Raw genomic sequence first — 23,377 nt, 5'->3', positions numbered from 1 at the left:
GGTGGTAGCAGTGGTCATGCCTTCAGGGATGCTAAGAGATGTTTCAGGTTGTAAACAGGAGCCAACTCACGTTGAGCTTTTCTGCTGGCTAACCCAGCCTTTTGCTTATTTTGACATGCCACCCACCTCATTTTACCCGCGACCAGCGGAACTGGATGGGGCAAAGTCAGATCCAGTAAAGACGTGTTTGACACTGAGGTGTTTGCATGGGTGACCACATCGACTGTGGCCGGATGAGGGATACTAGTGTTCATGATGGTGAAGGATGTTTGCACAGGGCAATTGGAATTGGTGATGCCATTGTAGGAGCCTTCTTTATTTCCATCGACTCTCCCAAGGTCAAAGGTCCAAAATTACGTCCTTATGTGGTGCCTCCAATAGTCTAGGTGTGGCCTGGTTGGCACAAGTCTCTTGTGGTTGGTGTATACCGGGATCTTTTATTTTCAGTTGGCTGTTGATCAGTAAAGGAGCCTTTAGCCGGGAGTGCTGCCCCCTCGAAAATAGAAAAAACGCTCACAGGGACAGAACCATTGTTTGTGTCTAAAGAAGTAGCAGGGGTGGATTTTCTGTTTCCACAATTTCTTTCTCCATACTTTTTCTTCTGACACATTACCTTCTTTTTTTCCTGTGAGGACACAGAACACGAAACACTCTGAGTGGAGTGAGGCTCAAGAGTGTATCTCCACTACAGTCAGCACAAACGCCACTTCTCCAGGTAATAGACAGCGAGGAAAGACTCCAGAGAAAAGACTCCACGAGAAAGGCTGCTAAACACAAAAGACTCTTCTCACTCCTATTCAGTTTACACTGATCTCATTTAATATGTTTTAAGGTTAAGTGCACAGTGTTTCGCAGTAAGAACAACATCTGATATGCAATGGTAGATGCCACAAATTAAGTTTCTGTGTTCTTTTCTTGTTATAATGGGCATAGACCTGCCAGAAATGTTTAATCGCACATCAGACATTAGGATGTTCTTTCACCTTTTCAATTCCAAACTGCCTGTTCCCCATTATACTTCATGCCTGCAGACTATTCTTTTGTAGTAGAAATAGCCATGCCTTCTTTCGACGGCCATGACTTAGCAGCCATCCTGATAAGGGCAAGCATCATTTTCCCGATAGGGACACAGAAAAGATACCTCCCAAATATCGTCCCCTAACATATTCATCATATGTTCTGGAAAGTAATGACATAACCGCCGTATACACACATATAGTTGATATACCAACTTCGAAAGAGTCCTGGAAAAGCATGATGTGAAGGAAGTTTGTTTTCACTAAATTCTAATTTCTAATAAGGACATCATAATTGACTATCACGCTTTTAGGATCCCAGCAATAAATATGAGCGCTGTGTAAAAGCCATGAAAAGTAACCACTTTGTGAATACATCTACACACTGTGTCAGGAATGCACAAGAAAGTATGCACAGTATATGTTTTCACTTACTCTTTGTGATTGCTTCCAGTGTGACTAGTACACTTTTCAACTATACCCACCCAAAGTGTTTATTTTTTATTTTTGCCAGGGTAGGCTCTGTTCTTCATTCCTTTTACGTATGCTGAATATTAAATCACTGCAACAGTTCCTCTTAATTCCCAAATTAAATGTGTATCTGCTGCCTGTAATTATGCATTTCCTGCACAAAGTACAATGCAGGTTAATGGAACTCTAACAGTTTAGCGGCCAATTCCCTGCAGTCATGTTAATACTCAATGGTTTTAGGGAAGAAGCATGCGTTCTGAGTACTTTGCACCGTATTTTCATTGTCTAGGGAGGGCCTAATGCACCCGCAGATAATAGGTTTAAATCCCAGCAAAACTAACTCATCTTTTCCACCTTTTGAGGGGATCTACTGGGCACACTTATAACGGGAGTATTGCCTACTAGACAACACCTCGCCCATATGAAATGTAGTGTATTATTTTAGTGGGGAGTGGCCTCGTTCATTTTTTTCTTCACACCAGCGATGCTCGGTGTAGCTTAGTTAGTACTTTGAGGGGAGGGATGAATGCCAAAGGCAGACATATACACCTCTTCGGCCACTGCCCCTGTTATTTAAATATATTTCAGAACTCCTAAATGCAGCTGCTCAGCTTGTGAACCATAGGCATGCTGCTGCCAGAGTGAACAGAAGCGCACTGTAAAACACACATCAACACTTTCCTTGGAGTGGGTTAGGAAAGATTTCGTAATTGTAGGTAATTTTCCTTCCATGTGGCAACCCCTAAACTTTTTGCTGTTGTTTTTCACCTTGTTCTTGACTTTGCCAGAGAAGTGCAGCCTTCTGCCGCACTCCTCTGGGCTTTCGCTCCTTTCTTATGGGGAAACTGACATGCCCTTAAGACAGTCAGTACCGGGGAACGCTGTTTCCCGTAGTTTCTTTTATCATGTTGCGGCTTTCGTGCAACATGACACAAGAGGGCACTGTAAGCTAAATTACAGCTCTCTTGGGTCGTTTCTTGTGTTTTGAGCTCCTTTTGGCGTTCTAAGCGCGTTTCTCGCGCTTAACCCAAAATGGTGGCCTGGCTCCCAAAATGGCCAGACCACGAGGCTCCTTTGTCCTGTCCGCTGACCGTCTTGCTCCCTTCACCTTCCCCAGGTCGAGCCGACCCGGGGCCTTCCTTATTTGGGCATGTACTTTCCCGCGAAACACGGATGCTTTCGCGGGCTTCTACATGTCTTGTGTGTGCCTCCAGGATGTGGGCTGGGATGTCTGGTCCCAATACACATCCTGGGTGCCAGAGAGTCTAGGGTGGTGTGAATGCCTGGGACCACCGTGGTCTGTGATTGGTCCACGAATGGTGTGAGTGTTGATGAGCGGATCTCCCATTGGGTCCCCTCCGTTTTGGCGCGAAGGGAACCGTGGATAAGAGGGGGCTGGAAACACCACTACCATGTCGATCTCCTGAGTTCTCACGAACGACGGAATACAGGAGCCAAGTATCCTGCAACCAAGAGGCTGGACCGAGGAATCGCTGGTGACACGCTGAAGGACTTCTCCTCTGCACTGCTGTCGCCTTGTGAAACCCTTTTCACCTTTGATCGAACCAGAAGGCCTGTACTGGTACTTCGACCCTTGGAATAGCGGGAACAGCTATTCTCGGCATCTTCACCATCTCCTGCCAGTAAGCCTTTGGAAGCGTCTCTGGGCCATCCAGCTGACTGACCAGCTTACACAGGAGTCTTGCTCTGTAACCGCCGCCAGGTTGTGTAGTATTTCGAGTCCTTGTCACTCTCACACGCTTCGTACACTTGGCGTTCCCAGGTCTGAAGAGAGTAGTGTACATTTGGCTCAGATACACACGGCCGCTCCGTTGCCCTGCTGTGGTAACAAACTGTGCGGGTTTCTTCGATTGGGACGTCTTTTTACTCAACACGACGACGAGGCGTTCCGTGCTCTTCTGAACCTGCCAGCTACTGAAACGGACGCGGAGAAGCCTGGGTCTGCTTGCATCGGGGACCGGGGAGTAACATGGCTAGGATCTGGTCGCCCTCCTGCAGGAGCCCATTGCTTTTCCCCGCTGTGTCAAACAGCACCCTTTTCCGTATTCGCGCTCTGCTTCTGCCCACTGTGGAGGCTGCACTTGAGTCGCGGAACTTGTTCTTCTTCTTTTGTGCACTAAACTGAACTGCCTGATTTCCCTCGAAGAGCTTCTCCTTTTGCCCGTTGGCACCAGCGCGTGCAGGTACTTTTGAGCACAAGGCTCCACTCTTCGCAGGGCTCGGACTTCCATCTAGTTAGGTGCCTCTGAAGGCGAACTGGGTCTAAGCATTATTTCGCACTGCCTGTCTTCCTTCCCTTTTAGGTGGACTACCCATTTCGTGCATCTAACGCTTGAGACTGTCGTATTTGTATATATATTGTGTTGATATGGTATGTGTTGGTTTACTATCGTTATATTGTGATTTTCTCGCTACGGTCATTGTTTTAAAGGCCTTGGAATAAATGTGTATATATTTTTAATATAACAACTGTTTGGAGTAGTTTGTAAGTGAGCTTGCTTTGTGTGCTCATTGCGGGCTTTCAGTCACCCTCACCCCTCTTGAGACCTAGTCTTGACCGCCGCGATCGCTACCTTGATTGGTCTGGCTCGTCCAGAGGTTACCCTGTTCCAAGTAATTAGGTTGGCCTTCTGAACTTCTGCGCCACCAGGACAGAGTTCAGAAATCCGTCTTAACAAATTGGTGTACAGCGGTGGGATACGACTGAAGGTATCCAGTGTTGCGCACGAACTAAGGCATTTCAGGTTATTCCAACCAGGACACGTAGTGAATTGTTGTAGTATAACTTTAAAAAGGCCATAGTCCTATCTAACAGTATGGAAACAAATACCTTGTTAACTTTAAATGCTTCCAAATCAGAAACATTGAAAAAGATGTGTGCGGAGAGAGGTGTTTTCTCTCAAGGCACGAAATTGGAAATGATCCAAAGAATCGTGGCGTGGCAAGAAGCGCAGCTTGACGCTATAACTTCTGAGGACAGTGCGGAAGGTGGTGGGGCTGCTCTCACTGGTAGAACCGACGGTTCTGCCGCTGCACTGATCCATCGCGACCACGAGGACAGGGAGGACGAGATGTCTCATGTTTCCTCTGCCAGTGCTGATGGGGAGGCTATGCTTGAATTCAAGAAGCAAGAGCTGCGGTTTAGGCAGCAGGAGCTTGAATTCAGCATAGCCAAACTAAAAATCGAACAGGCAGAGAAACAAAAAGACAGGGATCACCAGTTGGAACTGGCCAAGTTTCAGTTTGCAAATGGGTCCAAGGGTCCTGGACATGGGTCTGGGGCTTCCTCTCATCCACGGTTTCCGAAAGATCTGCTCAGTGTGTATGAAGAAAGGAATGACATTATGGACTGGCTGAATGCGTTTGAGTATGCATGCGAAGTTCAACAAGTTGACAATGCTGATAAGATTGCCTGGTTACTCAGCAGACTGCCCCATTCTGGCTGCAGTGCCATTATGGAAATGTCGAAGGCTGAGCGAGCTGATTTCGCAATGTTAAAGCAAACTCTCATTTTAAAGTTTGGGAAGACTCCGGCCCAATATTTGAAACGTTTCAGAGAGTATAAGAAAAAGGAAGGTGGTACTTGGGTATCTTATGTCACTGAATCCTTGAAAAACTTAACTGGCTGGGTCGAAGGTTATAAGGTTTCTACCTTCGAAGGCATGATAAATCTTGTCATGCTGGAACACATTTTTGCATCTTCTTCCCTGGAGCTTAAGCAGCATTTGGCCGATTCGAAGGAGATAGATCCTAAGAAGCTGGCCATTGCAGCAGACTTATGGGTGTCACATCGAGTGTCCCATAAGGACAAAACTCATCCTGGTAAGCAGGAGGAAGGGAAAAAGTCCAAAGATATGGAGGGTGGAGAATCTGATAAATCTTCTTCTCATAAGGGCCACAAAAAGAAAAATAAGGGTAAGACACAAGAGAACTCGCAGGGTAGTGGAGGTCAGCCTCCGAAACAGAACTCTGGTTACAATAAGCCTCCCTATGTAAACAGACCCAATGGATCTTGTTTTGCTTGTGGAGCAACTGACCACGTGAAGGGGGATCCCCGGTGTAAGGTTAGACCTTTGGGGGTCCACTCCGCTAATCTGGCCTTCTCCTCCTACGAGGAAGAAGAGATTACAGGAGCATCCTTCTCCTCAGACTCATTTCCCATCGGGGTAGAGGCTGAGGTAGTTTTAGTTTCCCTGGGTTCCTGGGAGCCTAAAGTCGTAGAGGCTTATGCTAGGATTCCGGATAATACCAAGCACTACTTTAAAGACAGTGTGCTGATCAATGGAGTAGATACTCCAGCTCCTAGGGATAGTGGGTGCAGTCGCACTGTAGTGGATTCTACCTTGGTAGACTCAGAGGAAGTTGCCAGAGCTACTCTGATGCCCACTAAGTTGGCTGACGGCCCACTCCGTATGTTCCCAGTAATACCTATAAATCTTACTTTAAATGGTACAGCAGTCAGGATTCCAGTGAGCATTCAGAGAAACGTCCCGGGAAAGGTCTTGTTAGGTAATGATCTCAGAGCTTTAGGGCTCGTAGGAGACACTGCCGAAAGACCCTACACACGGTCTCAAGCATGGGCAGCATTGGCCAAGACCAATATGCCGCCCCAGCCGAAGGGGAAACCCCAGGCGAAAGGAGTCGACAAGTCAAGACGAGGGAAAGAGAATATTCCCCCGAGCTCGCCTACCACTGCGGTGGAGGAAGTTGGTCAATCGCCCGGGCCTGACGAGGAGGTGGCGATGCCTGAAGTATTTGACCCCAATGATCATCCTGAACTAAAAGACTTGTTAGTTGAAGGAGGTCCTGATAGGGACGAATTCAGAAAAGGCCAACGTGAGTGCCCATCTCTGGAAGGCCTAAGGAGACAGGCCTGCTCCCAGCTTGAGGGTGAACCTCCTGGGACGCATAGGATTTATTGGGAAGGTGGACTCCTGTATAGTGAGCCCACAGAGTCTACAGAAGGAGACCATAGGAGGTTGGTGGTTCCCCTTGCTGTTAGGCCCTTCCTCCTGCAGTTGGCGCATGAAGTTCCCCTTGCTGGTCACCCTGGTATGAAGAGGACCAAGCAAAGGTTATCCATGCACTTCTACTGGCCCAAGATGGGGGTGCAAGTAGAGAGTCACTGCAGGAGTTGTGCCTCCTGCCAGTTGTCTGGTAAGGTTGGCGCGACAATCCAAGCTCCGTTGGTACCGCTCCCAGTTGTGGGGGTACCATTTGAAAGGGTAGGGATCGACATCGTTGGTCCCCTTGACCCGCAAACATCCTCGGGCAATAGGTTTATCCTGGTGCTGGTCGACCATGCAACCAGATATCCTGAGGCCATCCCATTGAAAACTGTAACTGCCAAGTCAGTTGCAAAAGCTTTACTTGGCATATTTACTAGGGTTGGCTTCCCTAAAGAAGTTGTGTCGGATCGTGGCAGCAACTTTATGTCGAAGTATATGCAGGCTATGTGGAAAAATGTGGGGTCACTTACAAGTTCTCTTCTGCATACCACCCCCAGACCAATGGTCTGGTGGAACGTTTCAACAGAACGTTAAAGAGCATGATTGGGGCTCTGGAGGAACCTCAGAGAAGAAAATGGGATCTTCTTTTACCATGCTTACTGTTTGCCTACCGAGAGGTACCACAGGAGGGTGTTGGCTTCAGCCCCTTCGAACTTCTGTTCGGTCATCCCGTACGGGGACCCTTAGCCATCGTCAAAGAGGGATGGGAGATGCCCACTCCCCCTGTTACTACCAACGTAGTTGATTATGTGCTAGGGCTCAGAAAACGGATGGTACTTCTGATGGGCTTGGCTAGTGATAAATTGAAGGCAGGACAAGCGCTGGTGAAACATTGGTACGACCAGAAAGCTTCCCTCATCAACTTTACACCTGGTCAGCAAGTCCTGATCATGAATCCCATAAGGCCTCGAGCTTTACAGGACAAATGGTCAGGCCCTTACACAGTGGTGGAGCCCCTGGGTGAGGTTAACTATTTAGTGCACCTTGGAAGGCCTGGACAGGCTCCAAAAGTGTTTCACGTGAATAGGCTGAAGGCTTTCGTCCCAAGAGTCGAAATCGCAGCACTGCTACTGGCTTCAGACGTTGAGGAAGAGGAGTCTGAACCTCTCCCCGACCTGTTCCAAAGCGGTCCTTCAGATAGCTCCTTTGAGGGTGTCCGAGTGGCCCCTCACCTGACTTCTTATCAGCAGGCTGAGGTGAAAAGTTTGCTTAGGCAGTTTTCCCCCCTGTTTTCACAGTCGCCTGGTTTGACACCTTGGTGCAAACATAACATTGACACAGGAGACAGTGTACCTACCAAAAGTAGGGGATACAGGATGTCAGACAAAGTACGGTCTTATATTAAGACCGAGGTCAACAAGATGTTAGACCTTGGGGTGATTGAACCCTCTAGTAGTCCTTGGTCCAGCCCTGTGGTTTTGGTTCCAAAGGCAGGCACTTCTGAATTGAGGTTCTGCGTGGATTACAGGGCTCTGAATGCTGTCACCAAGACAGATGCACACCCCTTGCCTCGAACAGATGAGCTGGTGGATACTTTGGGTGCCTCCAAGTACCTCAGCACGTTTGACCTCACTGCTGGCTATTGGCAAATAGCTTTAGCAGAACATGCCAAGGAGAAGACAGCATTTTCTACTCCAGACGGCCTTTACCAATTCCGGGTAATGCCGTTCGGGTTGAAGAATGCACCTGCCACTTTCCAGAGGCTCGTGAATCATGTGTTGAATGGGTTGGACGAATTCTGTCTTGCATATCTGGACGATATAGCAGTTTTCAGTGCCACCTGGGAAGACCATGTGAAACACCTCAGGATTGTGCTCCAGGCTCTTCAGAAAGCACACCTGACCATAAAGGCTAGTAAATGCCAGATTGGACAAGGCTCAGTGGTTTACCTTGGACATGAAGTAGGTGGAGGGAGGATACAGCCTCTTCCCAGTAAAGTACAAGCAGTACAAGACTGGCCTACCCCCACTACGCAAACCCAAGTGAGAGCCTTCTTAGGACTCACGGGGTATTACCGCAATTTTGTGGCAGAATATGGCACCATAGCTGCCCCTCTGACTGCCCTCACAACTCCGAAGAAACCCAAGAAGGTAACTTGGACCGACGAGTGTGAGAAGGCCTTCAATGGCTTAAAAGACTCCTTGTGCCAGGCCCCTGTCCTCAGGGCCCCTGATTATCAAAGACCTTTTATCGTGCAGACGGACGCCTCTGACACTGGGATAGGAGCTGTACTATCACAAGTAGATGAGAAGGGTAAGGAACACCCTATTGGTTTTATTAGCCGCCACCTTAAGGACAGAGAGCTCAGATGGTCCACTGTAGAGAAAGAATGTTTCTCTGTTGTGTGGGCCCTAAGGAAGCTGAGGCCCTACCTCTATGGGACCCACTTCACTGTGCAAACTGACCATAAGCCCTTAAAGTGGCTAATGAACATGAAGGGGGAGAATCCAAAGTTGCTTAGGTGGTCCATAAGTCTACAAGGCTTCGACTTCACTATTGAGCATAGGCCAGGTGTCCAACATAGCAATGCTGATGGGTTGTCCAGAATGTTTAACCGACCTGAACAAGAGACTCATCCAGGGGTGGATTAGTTCCCCCTGTCCATAGTCTGGGAGGGGCGAGTGTTAGGAAAGATTTCGTAATTGTAGGTAATTTTCCTTCCATGTGGCAACCCGTAAACTTTTTGCTGTTGTTTTTCACCTTGTTCTTGACTTTGCCAGAGAAGTGCAGCCTTCTGCCGCACTCCTCTGGGCTTTCGCTCCTTTCTTATGGGGAAACTGACATGCCCTTAAGACAGTCAGTACCGGGGAACGCTGTTTCCCGTAGTTTCTTTTATCATGTTGCGGCTTTCGTGCAACATGACACAAGAGGGCACTGTAAGCTAAATTACAGCTCTCTTGGGTCTCTAGCCTTCTACAGGCCCTAGATACTCGTTTAGGATTGTATCTGATCGGTGCAAGTGATTCAGGGACGGGAATGGTGGCAGCGATCGTTTCTTGTGTTTTGAGCTCCTTTTGGCGTTCTAAGCGCGTTTCTCGCGCTTAACCCAAAATGGTGGCCTGGCTCCCAAAATGGCCAGACCACGAGGCTCCTTTGTCCTGTCCGCTGACCGTCTTGCTCCCTTCACCTTCCCCAGGTCGAGCCGACCCGGGCCCTTCCTTATTTGGGCATGTACTTTCCCGCGAAACACGGATGCTTTCGCGGGCTTCTACATGTCTTGTGTGTGCCTCCAGGATGTGGGCTGGGATGTCTGGTCCCAATACACATCCTGGGTGCCAGAGAGTCTAGGGTGGTGTGAATGCCTGGGACCACCGTGGTCCGTGATTGGTCCACGAATGGTGTGAGTGTTGATGAGCGGATCTCCCATCGGGTCCCCTCCGTTTTGGCGTGAAGGGAACCGTGGATAAGAGGGGGCTGGAAACACCACTACCATGTCGATCTCCTGAGTTCTCACGAACGACGGAATACAGGAGCCAAGTATCCTGCAACCAAGAGGCTGGACCGAGGAATCGCTGGTGACCCGCTGAAGGACTTCTCCTCTGCACTGCTGTCGCCTTGTGAAACCCTTTTCACCTTTGATCGAACCAGAAGGCCTGTACTGGTACTTCGACCCTTGGAATAGCGGGAACAGCTATTCTCGGCATCTTCACCATCTCCTGCCAGTAAGCCTTCGGAAGCGTCTCTGGGCCATCCAGCTGACTGACCAGCTTACACAGGAGTCTTGCTCTGTAACCGCCGCCAGGTTGTGTAGTATTTCGAGTCCTTGTCACTCTCACACGCTTCGTACACTTGGCGTTCCCAGGTCTGAAGTGAGTAGTGTACATTTGGCTCAGATACACACGGCCGCTCCGTTGCCCTGCTGTGGTAACAAACTGTGCGGGTTTCTTCGATTGGGACGTCTTTTTACTCAACACGACGACGAGGCGTTCCCTGCTCTTCTGAACCTGCCAGCTACTGAAACGGACGCGGAGAAGCCTGGGTCTGCTTGCATCGGGGACCGGTGAGTAGCATAGCTAGGATCTGGTCGCCCTCCTGCAGGAGCCCATTGCTTTTCCCCGCTGTGTCAAACAGCACCCTTTTCCGTACTCGCGCTCTGCTTCTGCCCACTGTGGAGGCTGCGCTTGAGTCGCGGAACTTGTTCTTCTTCTTTTGTGCACTAAACTGAACTGCCTGATTTCCCTCGAAGAGCTTCTCCTTTTGCCCGTTGGCACCAGCACGTGCAGGTACTTTTGAGCACAAGGCTCCACTCTTCGCAGGGCTCGGACTTCCATCTAGTTAGGTGCCTCTGAAGGCGAACTGGGTCTAAGCATTATTTCGCACTGCCTGTCTTCCTTCCCTTTTAGGTGGACTACCCATTTCGTGCATCTAACGCTTGAGACTGTCGTATTTGTATATATATTGTGTTGATATGGTATGTGTTGGTTTACTATCGTTATATTGTGATTTTCTCGCTACGGTCATTGTTTTAAAGGCCTTGGAATAAATGTGTATATATTTTTAATATAACAACTGTTTGGAGTAGTTTGTAAGTGAGCTTGCTTTGTGTGCTCATTGCGGGCTTTCAGTCACCCTCACCCCTCTTGAGACCTAGTCTTGACCGCCGCGATCGCTACCTTGATTGGTCTGGCTCGTCCAGAGGTTACCCTGTTCCAAGTAATTAGGTTGGCCTTCTGAACTTCTGCGCCACCAGGACAGAGTTCAGAAATCCGTCTTAACAGTGAACCATAGGCATGCTGCTGCCAGAGTGAACAGAAGCGCACTGTAAAACACACATCAACACTTTCCTTGGAGTGGTTTTACAGACCAACGTGTCAATGCAGATTGTGCTTTCACTTGCACAATAGGTCAAACAGTCTCGGTCACTTTTCCCACTACACATCTAAAGTTACAATGACCAGTGGCATAATGTGAGGGTTCTCTCAAACAGGTGGTAGACTGTGATGGGCCAACCATATCGCAGGTGCACGTTCATGCCCATCATAATGTACGTGCAAAATCAGCCTTCTAGCATTTACCCTATATCATAGTGGCCCACATCTATCAGTCAGGGTGTCCAAGGTCAGGCCTGACTGCTGTGTGCTGCAATCGATCGCGCTGATGTCATGTTTATGTTTTCATTAAATGGTATGGAAAAGCTATAATGTCCTTCCATGGCATGTTACAGGGAGATGACCTTAAAGACTTGTCATAGGAAAACGTAACCCCTCTGAACGATAACCTGCATTCATGTCTGAGACCAAACCATCATACTCATGGACGTTTGTCTAGCCACTCTTCTCCTTTATTTTTTTTAATTTTTAATTTTTTTTAATTTATTTTATTCATAAAATTCTGAAAAATGTATCGAACCGTTCTGAACTTCTTCTTTGTTTGTTTCTTTCTTTCTTTCTTTCTTTCTTTCTTTCTTTCTTTCTTGCTTTTGTTCGTTCATCGTTCGTAGCTGACATTTTGGTCATTTTAGTCCTTTTTAGTCCTTTTATATCTCGCATAAGGGAAAAAGAACACAGTTTTGGCTATGTGGACCTGATCAAGCGGTGAGGCCTATTAGTTGTTGGTTATTGGACCTCGGCGTGGGTGTCTCCCTAAAGCCTGTGGCTGAGTCCTCGACGTCAGGTGTAGTCTGTGGCGAGGGGCTTGGCGAAGGGCTTTCCCTTAGCTGTTTAAAGGTTGCCTCAATTAAGTTCACCATGGCCATTGACCACCTTGTGGATTCTCCCGAAATCAGTCTGATCCATATCCCCCTTTCTTCAAACATCCATGGGTTTTCTGCCAAGGGAATTAAGTATGTCGTTCTATTCTGTCTATTGTTTTCGCAGTTGAGTATCAAGTGCTTCAAAGTTTCTTTTGTATCAGGTTTTTTGCATAGTCGGCAGTTTATGTTGCATAGTTTTTGCATAGTCGGCAGTTTATGTTGCATAGTCGGCAATTTTCCTCCCCAGAGGCAGATCTAATGGAGAGTATTTCCTTGGTAGGTAGCAGGTTTAGTCTTGCTTTTATGAGCAGGTTTCTTTTCCTTTTATCTGGAAATTGTTTGCAGTACTTGATTGGTGATTTTACTTTACTTGAAAGTTGGAGGCAGGTGGGTGAGGAGTTTGTTTTTTGTTACTAGATCCAGAGTTCTTATCCAATCCCTCATGACAACTTTTTTCTTTATTCTGTCAGGGTTTTCTTTCAGTTCTTTCTCTGAACACACAATTTCTAGTAGTTTTTCTTTTCTTTTTTCCTTCCATAATTCTAGGGCATGGTGATGGCTGGGGAATGCTCTTCCAAGATGGTTTTCCTGAAGAAATTCATAGCTGCTTGGTCCACCATGGATTCGAGCGATACCAGGCCCAGTTCCCTTCTTATTGCTGCCATTGAAGTTGATTTTGGAACTCCCAAAACCGATTTCCAAATTAGGCCTTCTAATTTTGTCCAGATGTTTGTTGGGATTGAGAGAGATACTTCCATTCCATAAATCAAAGCGGGTATAACTTTCCCTTTATAGAAGTTAATCGCAGGTGTCAGGGAGAATTTCCCGAACTTCTTATCGATCAGTAGAGTCTGTGATGTTAGCCTCTTTGCTTTGTCCCATAGAGTCCTCTGCATTGTTTGAGCTGTGTTGGTGCTGTCCAGGTCAACTCCCAAATATTTGATTGATTTGACTATTTCTAGTTTTTCTTTTTCTAGGTACAGTACTTGATGTTTTGATTTTAAGCTCTGTATTTTTTCGAAAACCAGCACCTTTGTTTTGTTCTTGTTAATGACCAGGCGGTTTTGGTTGATGTAATTCGCCAGATTGTCTAGTTTCCGCTGGAGACCAATTTTTGTCTGGTCTATCAAGATTATATCATCGGCGTATAAAAGTCTTGGTACAGTGGTTTTGCCTATTTTCGGTGGAAAGCACCTGATTTCGTTTTCGGCATGTTGGAGATCGCTCAGAAATGAGATGAAGAGGGTTGGTGCTAAGGGGCAACCCTGTTTGACTCCACGTGTTATCTTGATTTCTTCTGACAAAGTTCCTTCCTGGCTAAGTTTGACTCTGACCGTGTTGTCCGTGTGCAACGCTTTTATTGGTTCCAGAACTGATGATGGACAATTCCAGCTCTGGAGTTTTGCCCACAGCAGGTTTCTATCTATTTTGTCAAATGCCTTTGATAGGTCAATAAAGGCTAAGTAAAGCTTTGGGGCCCCTTCTTTTATTTTGGCCGTTAAAATGTTGTTAATCATGATGTTTGTTACTGTGGATCCGTTTTTTTGAAAACCTGATTGGAGGTTGTCTCTGAAATGGGCGTTCTTTTCCCAGACCCTGAAGTTGTCAAGTAGGAGGGATGCGTATATTTTGCCGATAACATCTAACAGGGCGATAGGTCTGTAATTTGCCGGATCTTCACGGGCGCCCTTTTTGTAGATCGGTACTATTACGGCTTTGAGCCAAGATTCTGGGATTTTCTTTGTATGTTCACACTCTTCAAAGATTTCGCTTATCACCTCTGACCATTGTGTGGGAAATGGTTTTAGCGTTACGTTGTTTAGCCCGTCTGGTCCACAGGCTCTTGAGGCCTTTAGTTTCTTCATGATTTTTGCTTTTACATCTTCCTGATTAGTTACATTTACCCAGTTTGTGCCATTGCTTTCTGGTTCAAGCGATGTTGAATTTTCAGCCTCTTCAAATTCTGATGAGATATGTGTTATCCATTTCTCCTCCGACACTGCATTACATAAGGGCAATGGTTTCGGAATGGAAGACTTGTTGAGGAGGGACCAAAATGCACTTGATTTTTTTGACTCCAAACTTTTCATCATCCCGTCTGCGTCCAGCTGGTATTGAAGTGCCTTATGTTGTTTTAGCCAATTTGCATATTTTTTCCTCTCTTTATGCCAAAGGTCCCAATCAGACTTGGAATTTGATTTTTTAGCTCTTCTCTTCAAGGTGCGGCTCAGTTTTCTTTGTTTGACCAGTTCGTTGTTAAAGGCGTGTTGTGGGTTGGTGCCTTGGTTGGATTTTCCTCCTTGTTTTTTGTACAACACTAAGAAAGGTGTGTAGTCCGGTCTTTCTTTTATGTTATCCTTTTTGTTCGACTTTAGTTTGTTTTCCCATGTGAGCCTAAATTTCTTTATTTCGTTTTCCGTGAGCTTTAGTCGAGTGCTCTGGTTGTTGGCTTCTGTTTCTAGGGGATATCTTAATTTGGTTGTTATTGTACCTTTCCACGTGCATGTGATCAGGTTATGGTCACTGTTGCTGGTTTTTTCCACTCTGAAACTCGTCATCGAGTCAATCATGCTTGCTGAGATGCAAATGTGGTCTATTGTGGCTTTTGACTCTCCACGTTCCCAGGTTGGAATATTTGTTTGATTTGGGAACAAAGTTGCGATGTTTTGGATGTCTCTTCTGATGATCAATTCATTCCATGCTTTCCCTCGTTTTTGAGTGTGGTCTGAGGGTTTGGAAGTTGTGCTGTTTAGCTCACTGCAGTTCGCGTTTAGGTCACCACACAGTTGACATACGCTGGGGGTTCCAATAGCAATTGATAATGGCAAGTTTTTTGCTGCGCTTTCCTCTCTGTTTGTTGTTTTGGTCGGGCCAAGTAGTCACAGATACAAGCATTTCATAGGCTTCCTTCCATTTCTTGGGTTCTTCCATGCCCCGGCCTGTTTTGACCGCCGTCAGAAGGCCTGCTGATGGTCTGCCCAAGAGGCCTTTTACCGCCGGAGAAATCTGAACAGTGAAGCCGTCGATTGTAGGTTTGGTTAATAGCCAAGTTTCCTGTAGGCATAGTATGTCAAAAAGGCCCAGGTTTACATCGCTTGTCTGGGTGAGATGGTTATGTCCTCGGGTGTTCCATGAACCCAGGCTATATACCTCGCTTGCGGGCCGTTCCTCTTTTCCTGCTGGACCGTGGCTGTTTGGGAGGACTGACCCTTGTCGTTGCTATTTGGTATTGTTTGCATTTAGCGTTGAGCGCAGCCAGTTCCAGGAACCTTATAATTTGCGCGCCAGTGATGTTAATTCTCTGCATTTCCTTACTTCTTGGAATTCTGACAGGTCTTTTCTTCCATGTGTGGCTGGGTCCTGCTGTTTCTGACTGTGTTCTTTAGTAAGATCTAAGAGATTTACATTTTGTTTTTGTCTGTTGGTTGTTGACTGCTGGTTTTCTTCACTTTTTGTTTTCTGTTTCTTTAGGTCCGTTAGCAGGAGGCCCATCTCTTTCAGTCCTTGGTAGGCTTTTATTCCTACTTTTTTCCTGGTATCGGCTTCAATATGTATATAAGCTTTAGGTCTGTCCTGCCTATGATAGGGTTCGACTAATTTAATGTCTTCCGTCGTCAGATGTCTCAGCCCCTTTACGTTATTCATTATCGGAAGTATCTTTGAGTGATTTAGGGGTGCTCTGTCCTTCGATGAGTCGCAGCGTTCCAGCTAAAATAGGCCGTACCATGTGGTTTTAGCCAGGACTTCGTCGCCTTGGTCTACCGGTTTCTTTTTTGTTCTTTCTTTTTCTGCTTTTCCATCTATGGCTCCGTGACTGGGTGTTTGATGGCGCTCCTTTGATGTTTTGTCAGGCTCACTCCCATAACTGTCTTCTGTATGGATCTTTTGATCAGAATTATGTGTTTTCTTTGATGTACTTTCCGATCTTGTTTTCCCTCCTCTTCTCGTGTCGGAACCTTCTTTTTCTTCTTTTTTGTCAGGTACTGCCAGTTCCATTAGTTAAAAACCCATTTTCTCCATTTCTTCAAAGGCAGGGACGTCGATTTTTTCCACTATTTCATGTTTGACATGTAGGTATGCTTTCGCTAGCTTTCCTCTATGGTAGGGTTCCACACGCTTTATGTCCTCCGTTTCCATATTTCTCAGGGATTTCGTGTTCTTCATGAGGTACATTACCGTCGAGCGGTTTAGAATCAAATTATTTTTTTCCTCTTCTTTTTGCTCCAGTTTAAATAGGCGTGTTTCGTTCTTTGTGTGTTGGATCTGGGAGGTCGTCTTACTTCTCCATTTAGTCGCTGTTTTTTCTTGGGCTCTCCGTGGGACTGTTCTTAACTCTCTAGATGGTGTTGCGTCTAACTGTTCTTTGGTTTTTTTCTCCGTAGGTTTGCCTTAGTTAGTCCCTTGTGTTATTTGGTGACGGTTTGCTCTATTTGGTGGTGATTTTCCCGATTTAGGAGAGGAGTTAGCCTCTTCTGAGCTAATTGAAATGTTCAGGTGTTGGGACAGGTTCATTAGGGCGTTGTCTAGCAGGAAGTCTTCTGTAGTTCATCGAGAGTTTATGATAATTTGGTCGGCCCTCTGGGTTTCTTTCTGCTGTACTGTTTGTTCTGTGATGGTATGCCTGAGGTGGGCGACTACTGCTCCGACTCTGCCCAAAACCATGCTCGAACTGGGGCATGTGCTTGCTTGGAGTTGCTGCGCCCTAGGGTTTGGAAGAGATGCTGGCCTTATTTCCTCCCTTTTTTCTCCAACCAGCTGTGACCTCATTGCATCATCTCCCACCCTCCTCTGGTCATCTATACAACCTTCTAGAATAGCGATCTTTTTTTCCAGCTCTTCGATTTTCTTGGTCCTGCCTTGTTTTGCGCATTCTTCCTAATCTTCGATTGCCATTATGTAACTCTCCACATGTGAGATCTTTGCGATCATGTTCGTCAAGATCGATGTGTTGTCTCTAATATCTTCATTTATTGCCTTATATAGCTTGCAGAAAGGGGCTAAAACCACTGACATTGCCGACATGATAGTAATCATCTCGGGTTTGTCATTTGTGGTAGCTTTCTGCAGGCCTGCTGCGATGTCGCTGAGGCGACGATTTTTTGGCGTAAAAGGAGTGTTGTCGGCCTTTTTTAGTGTGGTCTCAGGGTCTTGGTTTCCAAGTTCTACGGATCTGTTTTGGTCTTGTTCGACTCTATTTTGTCTCTTGGTCGGCCTTTGTTTTTCCCCAGCCCGGCCTGGTTGTGGGGTCTCTGTTTCCGTAATTGTTTCTGTGGGGTTTTTTGGTAAAGGTGTTGGTTGGTAAATACGGTATAGTCCATGCATATATTTGTTCTATGGAATCTGTTTGGCCGTTTACCAGTTGCTCGGTTGTCGGGCTCTTCAGTGGCGTAGTCCTGTTTCCTGCTTGCGCTGGCCTCACTGGTTTGTCCTGCTCTGTACTGTTTTGAGTTTGTGGGCTTGGTAATTTGTCGTTGTTTGTGGTTTTGCACTCCCTTCCACACTTGGCTGTGGTCACGTTTGGTTGTAGATAATTGTACGTCCAAATTGATTCCGTAGTTTTCTGTTTGGGACTCTTAGGTTGTTCAAGAGTTATTTCCAACATCTCGGCATCAGAGACCTCTAATTCAGGTGTTAACTTTCTTTTGTATTGTTTAGTGAAAAACGCCTGTAACAGACGTGAGAAAAGCGGATTTGGTAAGTTGTCTTTTAACCTTCTGCTTCTTTTGATGACTTTGACGATTTCATGCTCTTTCAAAGGAAGTTTTGGTTCCTCCACCGTGGTGTCTGGACCTTTTTTGGCTGCTTTTCTTGTTGGTGTGGTTACTTCTACGCTTTTTTTTGTATTTAATTTTCTGCGCTTTGTTTGTAGGACTTTTTGAGCTGCTGTCTGCGGTTTAACCCCACGGTTTCTTGCCGGAACTGCCATGTTTTTTGCCAGTTCCTCTGTGGAGATTTCTTCCGTCTCAATTTCTGAGACTGCGCAGTTATTTGATGGTTTTAGTTTCTGCTTCTTTTCTTTCTTTGCCATTATCGAGGGCGTCGTCAGCGTATTAAGCGCTGGGTTTACCAGTGTTAAGAGTGGCCTAGGGTCACCTAAGTCCTTGTCCAGGACATGGCATTGTGCCGTTATTTGGTGACCCCTTCTGGACTGGTCTGTGCTCAGTGTTCTCGACGCTGAGTCAGTTCTTTTTTTTTCGTTTGGGTTTTCTGTGAGCCCTAACTCTTCGAGAGTGTGAGGGCTGGTCCTTTTTCTGTTTTCCTCTCCTCTTTCTTGTGAGGTGATTGTCCCGGACACTGCCTCCTGCTTGTCCTGCGTGTCTTGCTTATCCGCGGCTCCTGCAGCGACTCCATCCTGCCCCGGTCCTTCAGGGTCTGTCGCTGGGAGGTCGCCCACCCCGCCTGCGGCGTTGTGGTTAGCCTCGAGCGGGGACCGTCCTCCGACCGTTCCCGCGTTCGGGGCACTCGCCTCTAAGGCGGCACACAGACCACCACCGGCCACGGGCGGGGAACCTCGAATCTCGCCACTTGCGGCATCGGCGCCGATAACGGTCCTGATGGGCTTCCCCTCTGTGGGTCCGACCCCAGAGGCTGATTGCAGAGGGGTCTCGGGGCTGGTAAGTACTCTCTCCTTCTCACCAAGTACTTTTGCATCGTCCGTGGGTATGGAGTGGTCCACCTGGATCTCGCTGGTTTCAGTAAGGGTTGCCTTGGTAGATCTTGCTTCTCCATTTTTCTTACGGGGTGGGATTTCCCCTGGCTTTGGTCTGTTTTGCTGCGTTTTGTTCCTCATTGCGCTGTTTTTCTCCTGCGCATTCGCCTCCGTGAACAGACTTGCAGACTCGTCCTGTTCGTCGTGCAGCTCCTCCACGGTGGTTACTTTGTTGTGCGTGTGCTTGTGCTGTGCGCGGCAGACATATTCATGCCTCTGCCTGATTTCTTCCTGGGACGGACCTCGGGTTTCATACAGGTCCTGCTCCGGGTCTGCAGCGGACTGCTGCAGACTGCTCCTCAACTCGGCTCCCGAGCTCCGCTCCCCGCTCCGTGGGATAGTTCGGGTTGATAAAGGTTCTGTTTCCGCAAAAGGACGTCAATGGGCAGCAAAAGCTGCAGACTGCTCCTCAACTCGGCTCCCGAACTCCGCTCCCCGCTCCGCGGGATAGTTCGGGTTGATAATGGTTCCGTTTCCGCAAAAGGACGTCAATGGGCAGCAAAAGCCGCAGACTGCTCCTCAACTCGGCTCCCGAACTCCGCTCCCCGCGGGATAGTTCGGGTTGATAAAGGTTCTGTTTCCGCAAAAGGACGTCAATGGGCAGCAAAAGCTGCAGACTGCTCCTCAACTCGGCTCCCGAACTCCGCTCCCCGCTCCGCAGGATAGTTTGGGTTGATAAAGGTTCTGTTTCCGCAAAAGGATGTCAATGGGCAGCAAAAGCTGCAGACTGCTCCTCAACTCGGCTCCCGAACTCCGCTCCCCGCTCCGCGGGATAGTTCGGGTTGATAAAGGTTCTGTTTCCGCAAAAGGACGTCAATGGGCAGCAAAAGCTGCAGACTGCTCCTCAACTCGGCTCCCGAACTCCGCTCCCCGCTCCGTGGGATAGTTCGGGTTGATAAAGGTTCTGTTTCCGCAAAAGGACGTCAATGGGCAGCAAAAGCTGCAGACTGCTCCTCACCTCGGCTCCCGAACTCCGCTCCCCGCTCCGCGGGATAGTTCGGGTTGATAAATGTTCTGTTTCCGCAAAAGGACGTCAATGGGCAGTAAAAGCTGCAGACTGCTCCTCAACTCGGCTCCCGAACTCCGCTCCCCGCTCCGCGGGATAGTTCGGGTTGATAAAGGTTCTGTTTCCGCAAAAGGACGTCAATGGGCAGCAAAAGCTGCAGACTGCTCCTCAACTCGGCTCCCGAACTCCGCTCCCCGCTCCGCAGGATAGTTCGGGTTGATAAAGGTTCTGTTTCCGCAAAAGGACGTCAATGGGCAGCAAAAGCTGCAGACTGCTCCTCAACTCGGCTCCCGAACTTCGCTTATTAACTAACTCACTGCTAAAATGTGTTATCACCTAATAGTAGACACACAAACACCACAGGCCTTTCATTTACCACACCAGCTTTTACTGAGCCACCAAGAAGCTCACTTCCTTAGCTTCACCACACCTCCTCACATCAGTGGTTAACTAAGATCAAAAGCATTGCAATCTTGTCAGATTCTGGATAACAATACTCTCAATGATCACAACCAAACGTGGAATCAGACAGGCACATAGGAACTGGGACTTGTGTTGTGCACCCGTCAACACCACAGGTTTCACATTTGCCTCTCTCAAACAAACAGTACCAGGCCCACCTTTCATACAAGGCCATGTGCAGCAAGGTCAGCAAAAAATGACAGAAGGGGGCTGCACACTGACACTTTACTTACTTTCTTACTTGTGCTGTGAAAACATTGAGCACCAAACTCATTTATGCATGATGCACTTATGCATGCACTTATGCATACAACAAACACAAAGCTAGGTAGATTGGTGTATGATACGCCAGGTTAAGTTAGAATAACATATTTTCCGATAGAAGGTTAACATTTCAAAATGAATAGTCTAGTACACTCCAATTACACTCTTTCAAAATAACCATCTGACTCAGGGAAGTGAAGAAATAGCACGAATGATGGTTCCTGCTCCCTTTGCATGAAATCATAGAGCATTTTGGGAACATTAAAAGTACCACATATCTTTAGATTTGACACATATGCCTATGATAAAAGTTTTTTTTTAATGAAGGTTTTAGTACAGGATGCACACTGTGATTGTTCCTCGTTTAATTCTTCATAACACTCACATTAAAATAGTTTTTGCAGCCATGAACCATACATACTCAATTAGATGTGAGGATATCATTGTTGTGATATATGTCCTTCCATTGATGTCTGAGAGCAAAATTGAGCTGTAAATTTAGAAGAACCAAAGCTGATAGGCTAAAAAATGGTTCACAAACATCATTAGAGAATCATATATTTATGAAATGAGGACAAAAGAGCCTTGCAAGAACATTAAAACATCGACTCTAAGTAGTCTGGAGATTAATTTTCTTTTTCTCTTTCGAACTCGTATGAACTGTCATTTTAACAGAATTGATGGACAAAGGTGTATTTTAAAAGTGTATAATAAATAAACTAAATAAAAAAATATAAAATAAAATATATATCAAAAACTTTAGTTTCAGGGACGTTAAGGTGAGCAATACATTGTAACAAAACCTAAATTGCAGGGGCGTTAAGGTGAGAAGTTAACGCAACGGAACCCCTGAAATTTAGCTAAAGCCACCTTAACTTTGTGCAGCCTATGATCACAGCGGGTGCAAAGTTAAGGTGTCTATCAGTGAATTTCAGAGGTTTAGTTGGTTTAGGTTCTCACCTTAACATCCCCGCAACTAAAGATTTTTCTTTGAATTTCAAAGGTTTTGTTACAATGTATTGCTCACCTTAACATCCCTGCTACTAAAGTGTTTTCCTTGATATATATGAATACATTTTGTTTTGTAAATTAATTTTATAGCCACATCTACCAAATGTGCATTTGTGACTAAATACAGCAAAAGTGAAGGCAAAGGTGGTGTGGTCGTGTCAATGAAAGGCCCAATTGATTGAAAAATTCAGTTCACACTGCTACACGCCTTCAAGCATCGTTTTACTGGCCAATCGCATCGACCGCTGCTTACTTGCGCAGCCTCATCAACAAACGAATAAATTGCACACCCGAATTCATGAACGTGACTATGCCCACGCCATTGTCATCACTTGCACATGAAAAATCCCACAACAGCACGACAAAATGTAATCACGGGGCTATGCATCCCTGTGCCTCATTCTACAACCAATCATATCACCTGCTACATACTCGCCTCTATGCGTCATTGTCATCTACGCTTATGGACCGTCCAATCGCACATACAGAGTAATTGACACAGTTACACCCACGCTGTATGATGATATCCATCCGTACTACATTGTCCAATCAAAGAGCACAGAAGTATGTAGTCGTGAATAATAACAACACCCACAAAAAATAAGTTTACATTTATCATTGCTTTCTGTACTTGGAGTGGTGCTTTTGGCACTTTCCCTTCTAGAATCCTTATCCTTTTTAACCACCTTTCCCCTAATCATATTTCCCTTTGTCCTGTGATTTGTTCAGTTTGTGCATTTTTTGTTTTACTTTTTTTTTTAATTTAGAAATGTTTGCAGTATTGTCTTTTTTGTGTTGTCTTTTTTAAAGATTTACTTTTTCCTTCCTGCTTAGACATTCCAACATGTCTGAACATTAGAGCACGAGTAGTGACAACATCATCATTTGGGTTGACAATCCATCACCACCTAGGAAAAAGCCAACAGGAATGAAAAAACAGCAGATGGCGAAGAAACACTGTGCAAGAAAAGAGGCAGAGAAGGTACTCTGCACCTTCTGTAACACGACTCTATGCAGTGGGCCTTCTGATGATATATCTCAAAACCTAGGAACATCAATAATGATAAATCATCTAGTGTGAGTCCATTGGGATGAGGTGGATGATGAGTATAGAAAAGCACAGGAATATCATACAAGGAAAATGCATGGGGCCCATTCCTTGCATAGAAGGTGATTAGCACCACCTGCAGAAACTTCATCCACCAGTGCATCAACAACTCCAACTGGAAATGAAGCCTCTACATCAGCAGTGGTATCCACTACACAGACTCCTCTGGTACCGACACCTGATCTTAACATGATGCAAATCATGTGTAAAAAATGCTCCGAATGGGTAGTCAAGGAAGGTGTCACATTTAACGCATGGCAGAAGTTAATCACATAACACCAAATTACCTGTCAACATTATTTTTTTTAAGTGACAAATTCCCCCCTTTTTCTAATAAAAAAAAGCAAAGATTTCTCTTTGTTATATGTTTCATCCTTATGTGTTTTCCTCCCCTATTCCACACCCCTCTTTCCATCCCCCAAAACAGCCCTTTTAAGGGCCACCTTTTAAGTTATAAAAATAGATAAAAATGAACAAAAACTCCAAACATATATCACAATATTTTATGTAGTTTCACTAATCAAACCCCTCAGTTGTTTGTTTGTAGCTGTGGTTATAATATTAACAGGGGGAACAGTTTAGCAGCAAATAAAACCAACCCAGTTGTT

This window comes from Ambystoma mexicanum, chromosome 4p, assembly GCF_040938575.1.
Source record: "Ambystoma mexicanum isolate Mex_15411 chromosome 4p, UKY_AmexF1_1, whole genome shotgun sequence".
NCBI lineage: Eukaryota > Metazoa > Chordata > Amphibia > Caudata > Ambystomatidae > Ambystoma > Ambystoma mexicanum.
The sequence above is the reverse complement of the archived record's forward strand: the minus strand, read 5'-3'. Positions refer to the sequence as shown.